The following is a 22,897-nucleotide window of genomic DNA, read 5'->3' on the forward strand; positions in this document are numbered from 1 at the left end:
AACAATGTAAAGTGTGGAGAAAAATCGTGCATGGTGTTGGAACGAAGCAGTAGTGCTCAAGAGCAGAATGCATGGACGGATCTACAATTGAAATGACTGTGTGGCAGCTTGCATGAAAGCATAAGACTGCGTTTTTTGGTGGTTGGTACAGCCCACACCCCCAATCTCTAAACAGAGATGGCAGCGAGTGCACTATCAACCTTTTTTGGAGCTCTAATGGATTACAATCCTCCTACTCTAATCTAAGCAACTAAAAGCACTTGAACTGTAAACTAATCCTACTCAATCACATAAAAGAAATCAAATCAGCAGACTGTAAATTCTAAATGCATGTCAAAACAGAGGAATAAAGTGCTGAAAGGAACGTTAAATAACAATACAAGTAAGAGGAGGTCTATTGCTCTCAGGTTGGGCCCTAACCTGAGAGCTATAGCTCCCTTAAAAAATCAGAATTGAATCCAAAGTTGCCTGCCTTTATTAAATAATCATGAGTCTAACATCATGCCAAAACTGGCTTACAAAGAGCAAAAACCCAAATTGACTAACTAGCTAACCAAATTGACTAACTAAAGTGAGGTCTTAAGCCCTCTTATTTATACAATTTGAGGACCCAATAGTCCTCCTAGAATTTAGGGACTCGGCTGCCCAAAACTTGGAGTTAACAGCAGTCCTACTTGACTTGCTTGGCTGCCCTTGTGTTGATTGATTCAGTGGCCCTTGAACTCCGAGCTGATGGTGGAGAATTCGAGGTAAGGGCCCATAAATGAAGGGGACACCTTCCTACAAATCCTCTAGCTTGTTCTCCCACGAATTTGGCTGCCAAGTGCTCATTAAGACCTTCAATTTTGTCTCCAAGTTGACCAAAAAGGCTACACAAAGCACCCATAAGACTTGTTGGCATAATGACTAACCAAATTCACTCTATTAACATAAATATAATCAAAAACATGCAATAAACTAATGAGAATGGTGGATTAAGTCAAATTAGGAGGTTGAATGAGCCCGAATAATTGTCCATTTTTGGGGCTCATCAAGCAGCTAAAAATTTAACTACTCCTCCAGAAGAAAACAAGGAATCAACATTCAAAGAATCCTATACATCTGATGAGGAAAAATTATTTGAACAGAAGATTGTGGAGGACAAAGAGAAGTTCTAGCATGATCTAAATTAGAGCGGAAATCATGCCTATGAAAGCCTTATTGAAAGATGGTTTTGATGGTTTCAAGCAAATACCAGGTTAGATCTATTTCGTTTTTTGTTTTTATTTCACTAAATCATAGTCACAAAAATTAAATTCAATCATTCTTGTATGTTTTCATTTTAAATTTGCAAATTTGGAAATTAATATATTTTTATTACTATTGCGTCAATGGTTACATTGGAAATTTAATTACACGTAATGGTTTGTAACTTCCAATTAGCATAAAGTAGGTAGGATGTTATTTTCAGTTTCAAATAAGTATGATCTCCTCCTACGTTTTCACACAATCTTGAGGATCAAAAAGTAAGATGTCTATAAATGTTTTTAGGAATGAATAAATCAAGGGTTTGCAATATACTTGTCTCCATTTTCTAAAAAAAAAAAAAATTCACCCTAAATCAATAAATTTTCTAGATTGTTTTAGAGTTAGAATAAAATCTCATTTCTTTTTAAAGATTTTAATTTTTAATACAACACAAAAAATTTAGGAATAAAATTCAATTTCTTAATTAAAATATTTTTAAATTTAATGTAACATAAAAAAAAAAGTCAAGGAGACCCTAGGAGTAGTTAAGAGTAATAAAACCACTCGTTAAAGGGTTGCCAGATTGATGAAGAAGATTTATTACCAAATCATACTCACAAGTCTAACTTACTATATATGCTATTAATCCATTCATTCTAACCCACCTTTGAGACATCAATCAAATTGGTCTGTCAAGGGTATATTTCTTATTTAAACCAGATTATCTCATGAATACCTAGGAAAAACGCTTTGCAGAGTTCAATATATACAACGATTTTGTTGTGAATTACAACCAGAACTTGCAGATCTAACATCAACTTTGTGGAGTTCAACGTATACAATGATTTTGTTGTCAATTATAGCCAGAAATTGTAGAACTAACATCAGTTGTTCGTTGGCTCTGCAAGGTTTATTGTGTTGTGTGTTGCCAACTCTAGCCAGCCAAGCAATGGATGCATCTTTGACCAATGGTGTGAGGCAAGAGAAGTTGACTTTGCTATTGATAGAGGTGCAAATATACCTCTGTTTGATGACAACAAATTCCGTAAATAATTATCTTAGCTAAAAAAAAATGAAATCTGGTTGTTACAATTCTCAAAATCCATCTGTCTATGTATTAAATTCCACGATACAAAATTTCTATTTGAAGAGGATTATAGTGCCGAAGCCTTTACAATTGTCATACTTGGAGAAGAAGAACCTGCTTGCTGAGAGGCTTAGCTTGGCATTACAATTGTCAAAGGAAGAGAAGTGCAATTGCAAGCAACAAGATTTGGGAACAAATCCATGAGAAAAATCGGGTTTCTGTTCGCAGAATAAGGAAGAGATCATGCCAAAGATTCTCTAGCATGATCGAAGAATCCTGATTTCACTGTATTGGGCTATGTTGTATAACGTAAATCGAAGGTATTTTGAAACTCCTATGTGGCGAATAAAAGAATCATCCAACATTACTTCGTACTCGCGGGAGGCATTGTGTTTTGTTTGAAATTGGAGTTCTTTCTTTTCTGCAACAATATCTCAGGGAAAGCAGATCCTATGATACCTCTTCATGAAAACAGAGCACTATTCTCAATGCATTATTTCTAAAGAAGGTGGTTGTGGGGACGTAGTCTCTACAAAAGGGATCTTGTTGCAAATAAGCCTGTTGGGAACTTTCAGGATTTTGATATGCCCCTGTTGTACATCCATGAGGAGAAATTCACAATCGGTGAAGTAGAGATGATGTTAAACCCACCATTATATTCAAATCAAATGCCAGAGCCCTTCTAGAACTAGGTGTATATGCTCATTCACAAAGCCATGGAATTCGAAGTCAACACCATACCCAAAGCTTCACGAGGCTATACCTGAGTTCTTTGCTATCCTTCGTTCAACTACGATGTATCATCAAATTCCTAAAAGAGCGATGACTGAGTCTAGCAGAATAAAAAACGAAGAAACTATTCGATGGAGAGAAACTATGGGTGGTATGGTTACTTGAAACCACAATGAAAAAAATATTTGCAGTTGCACGTTGAATTTAAATCTTAGTAGGTTGTGTTAGATTTTGATAAGATAATTTACGATGGTGCCCATAGTAGTCAGATATGAGGTTCCAAACAACATTCTTCTATCTTATTTTCAGCATCCCAGGGGGCTTTTACTCCAATTTAAATCCAATAATTTCTCACTGTGAAGGACAAGACCATTTGCAAGACCCCAAATTCTAGTTCGATGCATTTAGGTATCAAACATCAAGATTGCTGCATACTGCTGCATTGCGTCTAAGGAAGCACTCAAAGTCACTTGGCAGTTTTGAGGCATGGAATAGATGCTTGAATCATTTACTAATACTTGTTGAATCACATATAGAGTCTATGATCCTTGCAAGATTTATAAAGGTTGTCAATAGCTGTAAATATAGGAATGCTCATGCAAACTTAAAGCTTCTCTGTGATCTTTATGCACTTGATCGAATTTGGAAAGACATTGGAAGCTATAGAAATGTAGACTATGTTGCACCCAACAAGGCTAAGGAAATTCTTCGGCTCAACGAATACCTGTGTTTTGAAGTGAGGAGTGTGGCAAGAGAACTTGTGGATGCATTTGGTATTCCTGATTTTGCATTACGTGCACCAATAGGTATGCAGTCTGGACAGTATGCTGAGTATACACAATTTGTCGGCTTCTAATGTGTCCATTGAGAGCTGAATCAGAGGCCTAACTATACGGATATTTTAAACTCACTATTTGACAATTGGTAATTTTAGATGAGAAAAGTAGAGAAAAATATGCATTATAGATTTCTGAATATAAGTTGGAGAGGCCAAAAGAAGCTTGGGACCCATCAATTGAATTAGATAGGAATTTCATAAAAAATTCCTTGCTCTCTATAGAAGCTATTGCAAGTAGACATAGCAGGATGTAAGGATAGATATATCGTACACCTTGTGTCTGGCTTGTATGATAAAGATGAATATTGGATATACAAAGCATCCCACTATAGAAGAAGGCATTGTGAAAGGATATTGGTGGAATATATCCAAGATTCTAGTTTGTTGAAATTTGATCTTGACCAAGTTAGGCCTCGACTTCCTCATCCCATTGCATTATAGAACCAAGTATTTTTGTGAGGGACAAACATTTTTTTATGTGTTTTCAATCAGCAAGCCTCCACCTATGTCTAGAAATTCTAGTTCTCTCAATCTGAAAGACCTGCGGATATAAATGAATGTTTCAGCAAGGGCCACAACGATGTAAATGTATCAGATATAAAGGATGAAAATTTTGATCCATCGTATTTAAACCCTCTTGATGTGCACCGAGGAAACAATGGTGAAAATCAATGCCATGGCAACTGGAGGTGTAATAAAACAATAATACAAGGAGAAAATTGCTCACAAAGTAGAGCACCACCTTCCAAAAGAATTTAGGTCTGTTTTTATTCATTCACTATTCGATTCTATTGGATCTCATTCTCACTAAGTATGGAAATGGTAAAATATACACGGTTATTTTCACATTATTCCACAATGAAGTCATGCAATGTTGCATGAGGACATGCAACAAGTTCAGCTGGGGGAGTATAGAATTCCATGACTATTTTGTTTTGACACCCTTTTTCATCCATTTTCCTCTTTTCATCATCACTACCAACTCAATAAAGCAGTAAAACCATATATTTTAATAAGGTAAAAACATTTATATGTCTTATTTTTCAATATGCCTTATTATTATTAGCTACAGAATTAACATGATTCTGCAACTATTTTACAAATCTGCAACTATCTCCACGGTTTATGGATGCTAGTGTGGCAACGAAGCAATAAAGCACATGGGCAGTTGAGGATTGATCTCCTCCTATTCGCTAGGCCTAGACACCCTTTCTTGCCAACTCAACCAACATTTTCCTCATTTGATAGATTGTTTTCATTTCATGTTTACTAATGGGTTATGTAAACAATAATAAAAAAAAAAAAATCAAAACATTTAAAAATCAAAACAATGAAATAAAAACAAATAAATAGAACTTAAAAAAATAATAATTCACAAATGGACATTTCATGATTCTTGGAAACGATTTATGCTAATTGGTTTCTTGGACTTACTTCAAAGGAACTTGCACACAAAAGTAACATGTAATTTTTTTATATTTGGTTGCTAGCATTCATACTCATTCTTGCATTTTATGTCTTTCAAAAAGCTCTCACAGTTTTCATGCAGGATTTGTACTAAGATTTTACAGGTGTGCAGACGATTCAATTTCATGCAGATGTGATCTCTAGAAATCACAATAAAACATGCATCATTGAAAGCTTGGAGAAGCTAATTCTTCATTACATATGTCATGACATTTTCCGCTACACAGAAACCTTTTGTGTCATGATATGTTTACCCACACTTCTCCTTCAAAGCCTCATCAGTCATCCATATGGGAGTCCACTGATTCATTGCCTTACCCATCATGACTTCATACATGCTTACTTTTCTGAGTCGCATATATTTTTTCCTTCTTTTTAGTTCATCTTTTTTCTTATGAATAAAACCATCCAACTCTCTACATTGCCTTGTTTTCCGCACCATAAAAACTGTTTGACTGTGACATATTTTATCTATAGTCCTACCAATCATTTTGTACAAAGTAACGTTGAATGATGTGGGATTCCTTAAAGACCACCTTTCAACAAGTCTTGACCCATCGACCTCAACACCTTATCTGGGATAAAGACTAGAGTCATTATTAGTACCTTGAGGCTTGTATGCATTGATGCGAAGTTCTTTCGCTGACAATCATGGGAATACATCAATGTCCCTTGATCGTAGGATCTTGCAAGTGGTTCGACATCAGCTCATCCATTCACACTTCACAAGATGTACTTAGGTACCTTGGCACTCATTGACATTAATGGTGAGTTTGCCTCACATTGGTTAACAACATTCATCAATGGTTGGTAATCCAATGACTTCTCTTCATGCTCGACATCAACACATTTATTCGCATGACTAGAATTGTACCATCAGGTTTTGTAACGATTGAAGACTACATCATTTCAGCAGTTTGCAGCAGGAATCAATTTGTAACAACAACAATAAAGATCACAATCTTGTCATCAACACAAAGAGAACAAAGAAGCAAATCAAATTCCTTTGTTTACATACTCCATGATCCAACATCAGCAACCACACTCTTCAGTAAACACAACTCATCCACATTGAAGGTAAGAGAAGGTATGTTGTTTTCTAATTTTTAGTCATGCAATTCCTTAAAATGCTAAAATAATAATTTTGGAAAATTCCTCACTCCCTTTCTCATATTGTCATAAACTGAAAAACACCTTTAGTTGGGGGAAAGGGACATCAATTCATTTTATACACCATCACACATTTTCATTTCATTCCAACTCGCATATTCTTCCCAATCAACTATTGTTGCAGTATGATTCCAAAAATATTATATGCTTTGCAAATTATCAGTTCATTGTAAGTTATTATAGGAGTTGAAAACTAAATTCTCAATGTTTTCAAGAACTTTGAGACAACAAAAAATAAAAAGCATTGTTACACAAGAACCAATGCTCAAAAAAATATTGGTTTTCACACAAGAACCAACCATCAAAAATATATGTTGCAATCAAATATATTACACTTTGCAAAAGAGAATATTATGACACAAATATTGAAGAGAATCAGTAAAAGTCAAAAGCTTATAAAGAAGCAAAGAATTTCAAGAAGATAAACTTATGGAAAAATGAATCAATGCAATAGTTACATTAGGACATGCAACAACTTCAGTTGGGGGGTATGTTGAGTATCAAAATTATGTTCCATCTTCATCTATATTTCCATCATTTCATAACCATTTAGCCCTATTTCATAACTATCTAGCCTAAAACCCTACATCAAGTAACCATCTTCATAATTTTATGGGTTAGGATCCTTTTTTTCCAAAGTTATTTATTTTATGCATATAAAGTGAATTTATGATTAAAAACTAGGAAATTAAAATGTTTCATATATCTATATATGTGTTATGAGTTTTGTGACATGTGTAGGCTTATTTGGAGGTTCTAGAAGGGTCTTACTTGGTATTCCAAGATCAAATTCGAATTTCAACTCAAGAGGTTGACCATATTCTAAGGAGAAAGATCATGGAGATCTTTATGTGTCATAAGATTTGTATCTAGTATTTAGTGATGAGTTGAGACAACTATGGATTTAGTAGATATTTAAGGGATCTACATTTATTGAGTAGATATCCCTAATTCATGTATAAATAAGAGGAGCACCATTCAAAGGAAGCCAACAGTTGTCAGTTATTCACTAGAATCAAATTTGTGATTGTTCGTTGAACATGAATAATATTATTTTCTTGCAATTATGAGTCATGAATGTTGCTTGCTTCTTAAGGAGTGATAGTTGTTCATGTGTGTTCATTGAGGAATGGATGCATCCCCATCAACCACAATTCACATACATCTATAACATAGTTTAATTTCTATTATTTCCTTTCATGTAGGTGTGATTTACTTTTCGCAAGTGTGTTTTGCTATGTGAAGATTTAATTGTCTCTTGAATTGTTTCTTGAATTCAAGCTTATGATTCGATGCAATGGTAATTTATTTGGAGTAGAACTGTGAGGAAGGACAAACATGACCTCCTAAGTTAGGAGCTTGTTCTCTTGCTATCTACACATCACAAACCACTACTCTTTAGTTTCTATTCTTGGGGACAATAATGTGAGGAAGGAAAACCAGGACCTCCTAAGTTAGGAGCCTCTTATCTTGCTTGCTGCATCTTGAATCAAAAACATTTTAGTTTCTTTAAACTTAGAAGTTATTTGTAATATACATTTCCCTTCTTTCTTTCCATCCTAAACAAACTTTCTACAACAGCTTCATCTGAGGTCCCATATATTTTGGATTGCTTCTAAGTTTGTGAAACCCCCAGGTTGACATATTAAAGTAACAAGGGATTTAACACACCATTAAATCACCCTACAGATGTGTTGGAGGAGGATGAATTGGCCAAAGCTTGACTAGCCATACCCTTCTTTTGGGCTGCCCTAGAATGATTTTTGAAAACTATCTTGATATCATCATAGGATAATTGGTAGATGTCCCCTCCTAAAATCATGTTTAGGGTTTCTAGAAGATCTTCCCTGATACCTCAAAGAAGTACTAGCTTGAGTGATTCAAGATCGAGGATGCATCTGACCCTTTTGTAGCTGAGTTGGAACCTTTCCTCATAATCTTCCAAAGAATCATCATGTCCCAAGGTCATTCTAATGATTTCCTCTTTGGTATCTTTGGACCTGCAATAATCCTTGTACATATTGTTGAAGGCTTGTTGCATTTGATCCCAGGTAGTGATGTTGTCCCCAAGTAAAGGAATGAACTAGATCAAGGTTGCATCATTAATGGTGGGTGGGAGCAATTTCAAATTATGATCGTTAGAGGTATAATCATAAGTTCTGCATATGACAACAAACTCAAACAAAAAGTTACAAGGGCCCTCTCAAGTTAAGCCATGTAAGTTAGGAAGGGTAGAGGGGCTTCTGTTTTTCATCCTAGAATCTCCATTAGTTTCTTTGATGGGAAAAGCACCCTTAGTTATGTTTTCAAATCCATTTCTGTTTTCAATCACATTTCTATTTTCAACCATGGTGTAGGTTGGTTGAATGGTTTTTTCTTCATCTTCTCCAATAGGTTCTTCAAAGATCTATGGTTGTTCGCCTAATGGGTCCTCCAGCTCATAGCCACAAAAGAAGAGGGAAGGCTGGTTGTTAGATGCAATGGGGGTATTTGGGAATTTTTTTCCTAAGTTGTCTCTACTCCTACGAGGCTTGAATTTTTTTTTTTTTTTTTCTATTTCAGAGGTTTTTTCAGAACTACTTTCAGAATGGAAAGAAAACAGGATTTGCAACTATTTGCTGAATGGAACTACTTGCAAAATGGAAAGAAAGCAAATATTGCAGCTATCTATTGAATGCAAAATAAAAAGGAAAGAAGGAATTTCATCTACTTGCTGAATGTTAAATGGAAAGGAAAGCATGAACCACATCTACTTAGACACCTCCCTGGTAATAGTGCCAAAAAGTGATGAGCTCCAGTATTGTAGCAAGGATGCTGCAACTCCTAAGGCTACCAAATTTACTTCATTAACTAAGGCTTCGTACAAACTTGGAGGTGACAACGCTATATACACAGTAGATGCAGCGGTCTACTCTTGTTACTTTTCAGCTGGGGTGATAGATTACCAAGGTTTTTCAAACTAGTCTTCTATTGACTAGAAGGACTCTAACTATTAAAAGCAAATGGAAAAATATCTGTAATGTAGAAAGGAAATGCTACCTATCTTAGGAAATGAAAATGTTGAATGGGAAAGTGTTATGAAGTGACATGAAATTATCTAGCCAAGAATTTACACATTACTTGCAAAAGAGACCTAATTTAACCGTGCATTCTAACATCTAGTTACTTAGACTAAGAAAGCATGGAAATCAACCTTAAACTGCACTGACTGCTGTATGCATCTACTAACTAGAAATAAAAGAAAAGAGTTTTTTTTTTTTCAATTTTATAAATGTAAATGCTAAGCGAACCAATCTGATATTTTGTAAGGGAGAAAGGCACAGGGAAATAGGTCCAGAATGGTGCTGAGGGTATGGAAGCCAAGTGTAGGCCTAACCTAGGCTCAAATGATCATTTCTACTTAATTCGGGCTTAAAACAAGTTGTTATAGGGTTTCCTCTAGTACTACACAATGTCCTAGTTTTTACTATAGGATGTCTTGATTTACTACAAGAAACAAGATGAAATCTATATGAGGGTAGGAGAGGTGGAAAAAAGTGTGGGAAAGGTTTTTGATGGTGGGAGAAGTGTTCGGTTGTGTTATATTCTTTCCATGACGAGCCCACGTAGTTAACTGGGGGGTTAAAGGGGGGGCGGAGCCCCCCCTTTCATTGTGCCGATTGCGTAGTGGGGGGGTCACAGGGGGTTTGAGGGGTGTAGGTAGCCCACCCCTATGGGTTCTGGGGTAGTGCCCCAGATTTTTTTTTTTCTAGACCCTATATTAGGTTGGGCTGACCTACCTATGGTTTTTTGCATGGTTTTCGCACATGGTTTTGGACATGATGGTTTTCAGTCCATGGTTTTGGATGCAATGGTTTTTGGTCCATGGTATTGGATGCTTCAACATGTATAAATATGTATTGTAACATTGAAATGAACATAATGAAAAATCAAGCTGGTAGTCCTGGTTTTGGGATCCAGGGGAAAATCTCTGTGTATATGTGTTTTATGTGTTATGATCTCACATTTTTTATTTTCTGTGTTTTAGAATTTGTACGCAGGTAATTTCTGTATGGGGTTAAAACCTACATTTGGAATCAAAACTATTTTGGCTTCAAGGGGATGCCTTTGTTGCTGAGGGGTTTCAGTTGGGTCTGTGGTAGACCCTGTTCAATGGGAGATATGCAGGATCGATTCTGGTGGTGAAAGAAGATGGCGAGTAGTGGAAATATAGAGATCGAGAAATTTAATGGTTAGATTTTTGAATTATGGAAACTCAAGATGGAGGATCTCTTGGTGGATAAAGATCAGTGGATTGCGGTAGATCTAGTTACTAAACCAACAGGAGTGTTTGATGAAGAATGGAAGAAGTTGGATCGGAAGGCTAAAAGCACAATACGATTGTGTGCCTCAGATTCAGTATTGCTGAATGTATTAGGGGAAGCTACAGAGAAGGCTTTGTGGGACAAGTTAGGGACTTTGTACCAATCTAAGTCTCTAGTGAATAAACTATTCCTACAGAAAAAGCTATATAACCCGAGGATGAAAGGTGGAGACTCGGTGACAGAACATATGAACAAATTTAATAATGTGGTAAGTCAGTTATTATCTGTTGATATTAAAATTTTAGATGAAGATAAGTGCATTAGTTTGTTGTGTTCTCTACCAGATTCGTGGGATAGTCTGGTTATTGCAATAGGTAGCAATGCAACTGCCTTGCAGTTTGATGAAATAGTCTCATCCTTGTTGATGGAGGAGATGAGATTGAAAGACATGGAGAGCCAGAATGGTGATGCCTCGTCTCTACGAGGACGGTCCCATAATGGAAATAAAAATAAGTCATCGAGTGGGAGATCTAAATCTAGAGGGTGATCTAAATCTCCAGGAAAACCTTTAAAGGTGGTGTGTTGGAAATGCGGAAAGGAAGGGAACTACAAAAGAGATTGTAAATCTAAATCTTATGACAAAGGAAAGGGATCTGATGATGCTCCTTTTGTAGAGACAAAAACCACCTCAGATGAAGGTGGTGATGTGTACTTGGCTTCTTCAAGTACACATGTAGATCATGAGGCATGGTTGATTAACTCAGGTGCACCCTTTCACTTCAATCCCCATAGAGAGTGGTTCTGTGAGTATGAGAAATATGATGTTGGTGATGTCTTCTTGGGGGATGACAGGAAGGCTAGAACCATTGGTTGCGGAAAATTAAAGTTGAAGTTGCAAGGTGGAAGGGTTAGAACACTTCCAAGTGTTCTGTATATTCCTGAATTGGCCAGAAATCTAATTTCTTTAAGCAGGCTGAATGATGTAGGTGTAAAAACAATGTTTGATGGTTCAGGGAGCACTGGTATTGATGTGGAGAGTTCGGATTGGAACTTTGTACAAGATGCAAGGTAGCACTGTTATTGATGGGTGAAATGGTGATGTGGTTCCTGAAAGTGGAGCAGAAAATCTAGTGGTCTCTAGAGAGAAGACCATGTTGTGGCAACAAATTTTTGGACATATTGGAGAGAAGGGCCTTTGAATACTTCATGGTAAGGTATGGTAGAAGGTATGAGTAATAGCTCTCTGGATTTTGATTTCTGTGAAAATTGTGTATATGGGAAGAAAAATTGGGTGAGTTTCCCCTCTGGTGGTAAGAGGGTGAACCATATATTAGAATGTGTGCACAGTGATGTGTTTGGACCTGTGAAGGTTCCATCACTGAGTAAGTCTGTGTACTATGTATCATTTATAGATGACTTCTCAAGGAATACATGGATATATTTCCTTAAGAAGAAATCTGAAGTCTTTGATAGATTTAAAGAATTTAAGGCTCTGGTGGAAAACCAGACAGAGAAGAAGATAAAGGTGTTGAGGACAAATAATGGTGGAGAGTTTTAAAGTAAGGAATTTGAAGAATTTTGTAAGACGTGTGGTATAGCATGAAAAAAGACTACTCCATACACACTTGAGAAAAATGGAGTTGCAGAAAGAATGAAAAAGACATTGATGGAAAGGGCAAGAAGCATGCTTAGTGGTGCCAGGTTAAGATAGGAATTTTGGGCAGAGGCAATGGAGACAACATGTTACCTGGTCAACAGATCAACTTCATCAGCATTGGAGGATAAGAATCCATAAGAGGTATGGACTGGTAAGAAACCCTCTCTTTCACATCTGAGGGTATTTGGATGTGATGCATATGTACATGTTCTAAAGGAGAGAAGAACCAATTTGGATAGTAAATTTGAAAAGTGCATCTTCATTGGGTATAAGGATGGTTTAAAGGGTTATAAGCTTTGGAACCCAGTAACAAGGAAGGTTGTGTACAACCGAGATGTGGTGTTCAGAGAGGTGAAAGATGTTATTAAACATGAAGTAAAATCAAAGGAACCTCAGAAGATAGAGTTTGAGCTTAAGGAGGAAGAATCAGACTCGACAACAGAGGAGGAATCAGAAGATGAAGAGCCACAAACTCTGGGTGTGAGAAGATCAGTTCGAGAAAGAAGGCAGCCGGAAAGGTATAGTCCATCTGCTTTCTTTTCAAAATTTTCTTTATTTATTACTAATGATGATCCAAAAACTGTGAAGGAAGCAGTAGATTCAGAGGATAGAAAACTCTAGAAAGGGGCCATGGTTGATGAAATGGCATATTTGCACAAAAATGAGGCTTGTGATCTGGTGGAGTTGCGAGTCGGAAGGAAAACCATTAGTAGAAAAATGGTGTTAAAATAGAAGACAAATTCATAAGGAAAGGTGGAGAAATACAAAGCTCGATTGGTAGCAAAATGTTATTCCCAGGTGTCAGGAATTGATTTTGGTGATATTTTTTCTCCTGTTGCCAAGTCAGATTCTATTAGATTACTTTTATCTGTTGCTGTTGCTTTTGATTTTGAGGTAGAACAGATGGATGTGAAGACAACATTTCTTCATGGGGATCTAGAAGAGGAGATCTACATGAAGCAACCTAAAGGTTTTGCAGTGTAGGGTAAGAAAGAAATGGTATGCAAGTTAAAGAAGTCCTTGTATGGGTTAAAATAGTCACCAAGGATGTGGTATCAGAAATTTGATACATTTATACGGGGACTTGGCTTCACCAGAAGCAAAGCAGATCATTGTGTGTATTTTAAATTAATTGGTGATAGTGTTATTTATCTGGTCTTGTATGTGGATGATATGTTGCTGGTTGGAGATGACAAAGAAATTATCCAAGATTTGAAGATCCAATTGTCCTCCAAATTCGACATGAAAGATCTTGGTGCTGCAAACTATATTTTGGGCATGGAAATTAAAAGAGACCAAGCAAACAGGAAGCTCTGGTTAAACCAGAGGAAGCATGTCGAGACAATACTATAGAGGTTTAATATGTAGGATAGTAAACTGGTGAAGGTTCCTATTCCTGTAGGTGTGAGGTTATCTGCTAAAAAGTGTCCCAAGACACAAGAAGAGGAAGAGGACATGTCCTGTGTTCCATATGCAAGTGCAGTTGGTAGCCTGATGTATGCAACGGTCTGTACTAGACCAAACATTTCACATGCAGTGGGAGTATTGAGCAGGTTTATGTCAAAACTAGGGAAGGAGCAATGGACAACAGTGAAGCAGGTTTTTAGGTATTTGTGTGGCACTAGTGATTATGGTTTGTGCTACCAAGGAAGGCCAGGATTGGATAGAGTGTTGGATATTCATGGCTTTTTTGATGCAGAATGGGTTGGAGAACTAGATCAAAGAAGATCTACAAGTGGGTATGTTTCTAACTTGTTTGGATGTGCAGTTAGTTGGATGAGTAAGAAACAATCTATAGTGGCACTATCAACTACAAAGGCAGAATACATGGTAGCCACTCATGCAAGAAAGGAAGCAGTTTGGTTGCAGAGATTGTGTTCAAGTATGGGGTTAGTACAGGGAGCTCTAAGGATAGACTATGACAGTGAAAGTGCAATTTTCTTGGCAAAGAACACTACATATCATTCAAAGACAAAGCACATTGATGTTTAGTATCGCTTTGTGAGGGATATGATAGAAGACAAAAAGGTGTTGTTGGTAAAGGTGGACACTTTGAAGAATACTGCAGATGCATTGAAAAAATATTTGAACTCTAAGAAGTTCTCTTGGTGTAGAGAAACAATGGGCATTGCAAGGCTGGATAAATGACTAAGCTCTCTTGTGGCTCCCTGTGGAAAGAAAACAACAAGTGGGAGAATTTTGGGTTGTGTTATATTCTTTCCACGACTAGCCCATGTAGTTAACTAGGGGGTTATAGGGGGGCAGAGCCCCCCCCACTTCGTTGCGCCAATTGCATAGTGGGGGGGGGGTCACATGGGGTTTGAGGAGTGTAGGGAGACCCCCTTCTGTGGGATCCGGGGTAGTGCCCCAGAAAATTTTGTTTTTGGACCCTATATTAGGTTGGGAAAACCTACCTATGGTTTTGTGCATGGTTTTCACACATGGTTTTGGACGCGATGGTTTTCGGTCCATGGTTTTGGATGCGATGGTTTTCGGTCCATGGTATTGGATGCTTCGACATGTATAAATAAGTATTGTAACATTGAAAATAACATAATGAAAAATCAATCTGTTAGTCTCGAATTTGGGATCCAGGGGAAAATCTCTGTGTATATGTGTTTTATGTGTTATTCTCTCGCATTGTTTATTTTTTGTGTTTTAGAATTCATATGTAGGTAATTTTTGTACGGGGTTAAAACCTACAATAAGGCATAGAGGATGTGTATACTTCCCAAGGCTCAACCCAAATCTTCAAGATGGTTGGATTTTCTCAAGGGAGATGTCCACTTTGGTACAAAACATAAATTCGGATTAGGGGTTGGTAGACTTGGGTAGTATGGGTGAAGACAACTTGGATGAGGCTGGTGAAATGAGTTCTCCCTGCAGATCAAAAAAATCCTACAACAACATACATTCTTTCCTTGATTTATGCATAGCTTCATTTACATATGGAAAATATGTGTTAAATTTGGGAAAAACAGAGTTATTGATGAGTAATGGTGAAATCTGTGGAATGCAATTCTTTCTAAACTACAGCAACTTAAAAAACCAAAATGACAAATGTAGGTGCCTCTAAGGAATTATAAACAATAATCAACTCAATTAAGAACCCTAGCCATGCAACGATCTAAAGAGACAAATCTGATTATGGGGCTATGAGAGTGGGGCCCTCAAACCATGATCCCATGAGGGAGATGAGGAAGAGGCCACAACCACAAGCTTTTCTAAAGTATTCACTTTCACTATTATACCACTAATCTACCTTTTCAACTAATGGGAGCAAAACTAAGCAATCATTCAAGTACTTGCAAATGGTATAAAAAAAAAAGCTTCAGCAAGAATCTAATCTAAGCATACATATACAACAAAAGAGGAACCTCTGCTACTAGGGTTGGGTCCTAACCCAAGAGCTTTAGCCCTCTGAGTCAACTCAATGTTGGATCCAAGAAACCCTTTCCATTATCTCCAAAATGTCAAAAATAACATGAGAATAATAATCACAATGTCCTATGCTTAAAATTACCTCTTGGCTATAATAAAAAGTTGAATCCTAATGAGGCCCTAGGCCTTGTTATTTATACAATTAAAGATACCAACAAATTCCTTAAAATTAGGGAGGCTTGGCTCCCAAACTCAATATTAACTTGTCTTCAACTATCACTTGCTTGGCTGCCAATGAACTCAGTGGGCTTGGCTGCTTGTAAATCCAAGCTGATGAGATGTGGTGGAGGAATATTTGAGTGACTTAGCAGATAAGGAGGGAGATCCAGTCTCCTAAAATACCTCTTTCTTGTCTACTCCGAGTTCCTACACTTAAATTAGCCAAAAACTTCTCTAAATCCTGCAATTAATGCACATTAGGCCACAGGACATAACATATCACCTTTACCCTTCTCACTAACCAAAATATAATAAAATATGTAAAGAAATGTGAGAAAAGCTAATTTTAATCAGCCGAAGAGTGGTATTAAGGTCCATATAATTTACCTATTGATGAGCCTCATTATAACTTAGCATACATTTAAGTGAAAATATAATTCAATTTTCGATGTTCAAGTGTTGGGGGACGAGGTTAAGCCATGACCCCGATCACCTTACTAGCCACGAGACCCTAGGAAGAAGGCCAGGGGCTTGGGCTTAGCCCCAGCCATAGATCATGGAAGGACCATATGTCCACAGTATCAGATTAGATACTTCGGAAGACAATGTTTTGTGGAAGCACTAGACCATGGTCAATAGGAATTCACATGACCTTTGACGAAGAAGTTTGGTGCGACAGATGTGAGGGATAAGGATTAAGCCTGACCCTAGGGCATATGTGGTCACATAGGACTATGGCTAGGGTGGAGGGTGCTCCATCATAGGGACCATCCCCAGGGTCATATGTGTACGCACAAGACCATAGCTTGAGCTCGAAGGTGCCAGTTGGAAGGTGATCCAGCAAGGGGACCAGCCAAGAGTGATATGTCGACCATATGACTGCGACAAGAGGTGCTAAAGGTTGGCACTTGGGGATAAGCCCTAAGCCGAAGTTAAATGGTATCGATAATACCATGGGAATGATATAGATAGACAAGCGCATAGTTTTGGTAACAACCCCGGGTTGTATGGACGCAGTAGAACTGTGGCTAAAGTTTTGGGGGCTATACCATTGGGGGTGGGCAGTTAGCCCCAGCCCTCGGGCACGTTGCCCCATGTGGCAAAAATGTTCTACCCAAGAGTCATTGGGTATTTAAAGCATCCAAAAAAATTCACCTGAACTAACGGAATCTCGCCGATTTCAAGCAAAATGATAGTTGGCAGTTCTGGAAAAGGCGTAATTCATAGAACAATTAGCTTGAGAGTGCAATTTGTAGAGATATTAGTAGAAAAAATTCTCTAGAGCATAACTTCTTTAGTTTCTGGCCAAATTCAGCCCAACAAGAGCCCAACTAGTCATTTTTTACTGTTCTGAATCCACTGGAAGCATAATTTTTGCATTTTGAGCATTTTAAATCTATGTAAACACAAATTTGAGCACTTAATGAAAGATGCATAACATTGGAAGCTAGACGAGGATAAGTAACCCAGGAGAGGGGTGAAATCCTTTATCATTTTGATGTGTTGTGTTTCTGATATGGTATATTTGTCTCTATTTTTATGTTGTTAACTAATATTTAAAACCATTATTTTGTGTTCTTTTACAAAGTGATCCATTACCTAAAATACATAAAAATTTAGTTGCATATTTCCTATCACCTTCGAGTTTTCATTTACAGATCACCAGTGTGCCTCCCAAATCATCTTGGTATGCTCGCTTGAAGGAAAAAAAAGGTGTTCCAAGTGGCATAAAAATGGATTATGGAGGTGAAAATTCAGGACTTGCTTTCCTTCTAGGAGGGTTTGTTATGCGTTTACGAATTTTGGATCACTCTTGTAAAGATGCAGCCACCCTATAGTCTCGTTCCCACAAGAGTCGAGCACAATGCTCAACGCCATGATTGGTGATCAACTAAGTCAATCTGCAACATTTTTGGTGCTACCCTTCTTATACTTAATGTTAAAATGGAAATTTTGCAGTTATGTGGACCATTTCTGATAGCGATTGTTCTGCAACTTCCCTAGTGTCTGTATGAACTGCAGGGGTCAGTGGTCTGTGCAGATGACTATTTCCTTTCCTAGAATGTAATGCTTCCATTTTAGATAGGCCTGCATAATGGAACACATCTCTTTTTCATAGGTGGGATACTTATGGATTGTGTTTGAAAGTGTCTCACTGTGATACGCCATGAGATTCCCCTACTGAGTATGAATTGCACCAATAACATAGTCAGAGGCATATTTCTCGATCTCAAATGGTTGCTGCAAGTCTGGTAATGTGAGCACTGGTACACATAAGAGGCGGTGCTTCAAATCAACAAATTCCTTTTGTTGGGATTCATACCAAAATAAATTTTCTTTCACTCCTCATTTGGTGACTTGACTCAAAGGCCAAGTGATATGAGGGAACCCTAACATGAACCTGCGGTAAAAGTTGGCAAGACCCAAAAAGTTGTGGAACTCTGCGACTGTGGTTAGGGCTGGCCAATCTCGAATGAATTTTATCTTGGCTAGGTACATGTGCACACCCCACTCATCAATGAAGTACCCCAGATATTGACTCTAGTTCAACCCAAAAGTGAATTTCTCCAAATTGGCACAAAATTTGTGTTTCTGTAGGATTTGCAGGACTTGTTGAATATGGTGGAGGTTCTCTTCCCAACTCTGGCTGAAGATCAAAATTTCATTCAGATACACCACCACAAATGAGTTAGTGAAGGGTTTCAAGATGTCATCCATCAACCTCATGAAGGTTGCGGGGGCATTCATCAACTTGAAAGGAATGACCAACCATTCGGAAAGGCCCTCCTTGGATTTGAAGTTAGTTTTCCACACATCGGAGGGTTCAATTGATACCTAGTGATAACCAAACCTCAAGTCAATATTCTTGAAATATCTAGTCCCCTTAAGCTGGTTTAGAAAGTCATAAATCCATGGGATTGGATACCTATTCCAGAGAGTGATCTTATTCAACTCCCGATAGTCAATATAGAGTCTCCGTGTCCAATCCTTCTTCTGTACCAACACAATCGGGGTCCCACATGGCGATGACCTTGGACTGATGTTCCCTTTTTGCAACTACTCCTAAATCTTCCTCTTGATTCCATTGTTCTCCAGAATAGAGCGTTGATAGATTGGTCCATTGGGTAGTGGTATGCCTAGGGTCAGATTGATGAGGTGCTTGACCTAACATTGTAGAGGTACCCATGTGGGTTAGGTGAAGATGTCCTTATACTCCTCCACAACCTTATCCATTTGTTGCTATCACGCGGAGGAGCCTTGTTTGGAGACTGTGGCCACAATATTCTTCTTTCCGTAATGGCGAATCATAAGGAAAAAAATTTCTCGGTCTGGGAAATGATCTTACTGCATTGCTTCATAGTGATCAAATAAATTTTGGTAGGCGGTGCTATCTCTGGTATCCTGTACAAATTATTTCCCAAAGTAATAATAATAGTTCAAGGCCTAGACTCATACAAAACATGTCAATTTCACAAGTATGGTTAGCCTAATAATACATCACAAAATTTAAGAGGAGAAACATCACACATTTTCTCATCTGTGAAGGGCTTGATGCTATAGGACAGGCGACACTATTGGCAGATACAGAGATCTTTCCCTTGGAGAAGCCACCCGATGGCGTACGACTGCAGGTGTGGTGTGTTCATTAGGCCCAAATGCTTCACCAACTCTACTGAAATGAGGTTCTTTTTGCTTCCACTATCTATAACAAACTGTAGTGGAGAACCCTTCACCCACATATGTGAGTGGAAGAGTCACTCCCCCTCCTCTAGATATTCAGGCTCATCCTTATGGATCTTAGTGGTGGCAATGGTGGCACTAGGCTCGACATTGATAATTTTCTTACCTTTGTCATTCCCCTTATTGGTTTATGACTCAAATTCAGAACATGCACTTGATTTGGAAGCCTTCACTCAACCATTAGTGGCTGCTTGGCTCGACACTCACTTGTGTTATGAGTGGGGCTCTTATGTAACTCACACCATTTCCCTCTGTCCTTCTTATTATTTGTGGTGTTTTTTTTTGTTTGTGGGTTCGACGAGCTGTCTTGGGTTACCCCACCTTCAATTTATCCCTGTTCTACAGTTTTGGGGCATCTTTTTCTTGCTTTGGATTCATAGAACCAAAGTCTCGCTTCTTTTATTTAAATTTATGTTTTATCTTTACAATGTATCGATAGGAGGTGCTAAGAAAGGAGATGTCTAGGAACTCCATATCATCCTGGATGTACTTGTGTAGGCAGCCACGATACTTGAGTACCAAATTCTGCTCATAATCCTTGATACCAAGCTTCATGCAAAGGGAATCGAGAACATTTTTTGACTCCAACACATCTTGGTCCCTTCCCTACCATAACATGGTCCACTTTATGTATTTATCTTCATAGCTCCCGACAGGGTAATATTTTTCCATGATGACATCTTAGAAAGAATTCTTAGTGGGAGTGGCTGAAAAGAATGAAGATTCAATCTCATCCTTTTGTTCATAGTAGGTTTCCCACCAGTCCTTGATATGTGGGGCAACTTTGAGGAGCGAAAAATTCCCGATTGGAAAAGTCATGGACTCAAAAATATCCTTCCAGCAAATTTAACCATATTTCTATGACATCTACATCTATTTGACCTTGAAATATTAGAATGTCAAAGTTAACTTGTACCTTAAAAGGGGTGATGCCTCCAGGGTGGCCGCTGGATGAAGATGGGTCGCTTATGGGTAGCCACCAAAGGATTTGGGCAAAGCTATCCATCATCATGGTCCTTTGTTGCTTGAGGGCTTCCTCAAGCAATGTCTTTAAAATATTATGTCTCCTTGTCTTTCTTTTCTTCAACCATGGGAGGTCGTCAGAGTTTGTGAGGCTCGTCTTGCAAAGGTTCAGCCAGTTGAAGCCCTAAATCCTCATACCCTAACCTTGTTTGGGATATGCAAATAAAAACATAGAAAGAGAAGTCTGCTTTGATGCCACTGATGTAGACTTGTTTAGGAATGCAACAAAATACATATATACACATAAACACATAGATTCAGTAGGAAAAAACTTCATTTCATTAATATCGAAGAACTGAAATATGCTTACATACAGAAATGGAAAGAAACTAGCTCCAACAATGGTAGCTTATCTCTGAGAAGAGATGTGGTGGCGACATGCCTCCATACTATGTTACAATGAGGCTCAAAGGCCTATTTATTATTAAGGAACAATAAAAAACCCTAAACATCCAAAAACAAAACCCTATGAGATGAAGCACCAAAACTGTGGGCCCCATTTGGGTAAATTAGTACATCAACTTCTTGGGGTCATAACTTTGGCATACAATCTTTGTTTGGTTATCATAATATCTCATTTTGAATATGTCGAAGAGGAGGCTAAAAACAAACTAGTAAACTAGTTTGGGACTTTCTGGTCTCCCTGTTTTCCCTAAAAATGTAGTTTAGTCACTCAAAAAGGCTATGGAAGTTTAGGACCTGAAAAATGCTAAAAATAGTAAGTTGTGCTACAATTAAAGAAAATGAAAATAAGCAATGGTGGAGGTCCAAGTGGAATAGATACGTAGCCATCAATATCCACTTAGATCAAGAGTTTTGTTGGAGATTTCTAGCTTTGGATCTAGGAAAGGAAAAACAAGCAAAGTAAGGACAAGGAAATGGAAGGAAAACAAAGATCAAGTAAGGAAGAGTAGGATCAAGTATCTTTAGTAGGAATACTTGTAGTTAACATATTGCATGTGTTATTTCCTAGCTATTTTTGACCATGGATTTTCATGTTGGTATATGGTTCTCTTATTGTTGGTGGCATGGTTTTTCCAGGTTATGACAGTGGTTTCCAACCTTGCCTTGCCTTTTTCTGGATATCCATGGCGTGATGGGATTTTTTATCGATTTTGTGCTTTGGAATTTCCAGATGGTTTCAAAATCCAGGGTGGAAATTGTCTCATGAAAATTCCCAAATGCCTAGGAATCCCTTGAACCATTTTGGCAGGATACATGGTAAAGCCCAAGGGTGGAGTCTCAGTTTAGGGTCTAGTGATCCGATATGGATTGTGGTAAATACTGAGAGATTGGTGTCTCAGTTTAGGGCCTAGTGATCCAGTATGGATTATGGTAAAGCTTGAGAGACAAGAAGATGAAAAATTCCTTAAGGATAGTGATGGAGTCTAGAGGCATTCCAAGCTCAGTTTAGTTTTGTGATCTTGGTGCTAGTTTTGGTGAGATCATAGTTTGGTGAGGGTGGAGGTGGTTTAACCTTTGGGTTCCCTTGGTTGTTTTTGGATTGTTTTATCCATGAGATCCCACATTCATGCTTGGAATATAACATGTTGGTGATTGGATGAAAGAAATATTTGGTTCAGCCATGTCTACGGTAGGGTGGTACGTGGAAGTCCTGAACCTGGTCGATGTTTCCTATGTTTAATAAAAGTTAAGTTCCCTTGCTTTTGTACTTTTTATTATGTGGTTTTAATGTTTGTTATCTCAATTTTACGTACATGGTTTAAATGTTTGTTATAAGAATGGTTATATGACTGGTTATTGTTATGGTTCTTTCATGTATTTACTTGTAACTGAAAGGATAATGGATGCAAGACCTAATTGATGTCAAACCAGTTAAGGGGAGAGGGTGGTGATCCTTCTTGTCAAGTCTCATATGAGTTATTAGTCCTTTATGCTCTATCTTGTATTCATTTATTAAAGATTGCATTGATGCCGATTGTTTCACATAATGTCAGTCCCAATTAGGGATGGTCAGGCCTAGCCTTGGAGTCAGTTTTTTATTTGTAATTATTGTGGTCATGTAATTTATGAATTTTGAAAGTGTCATT

General features: G+C 37.8%; 1 pseudogene; it reads left to right on the forward strand.

Moving 5' to 3' along the window:
* Nucleotides 1-3,317: 3,317 nt before the first annotated feature.
* LOC149225108 (acyl-coenzyme A oxidase, peroxisomal pseudogene) lies at nucleotides 3,318-3,902 on the forward strand (annotated as a pseudogene).
* Nucleotides 3,903-22,897: the final 18,995 nt, after the last annotated feature.

Source organism: Pinus tabuliformis, chromosome Q, assembly GCF_031772625.1.
Source record: "Pinus tabuliformis cultivar Carrire ecotype Pingquan chromosome Q, CPIR1, whole genome shotgun sequence".
Classification (NCBI taxonomy): domain Eukaryota; kingdom Viridiplantae; phylum Streptophyta; class Pinopsida; order Pinales; family Pinaceae; genus Pinus; species Pinus tabuliformis.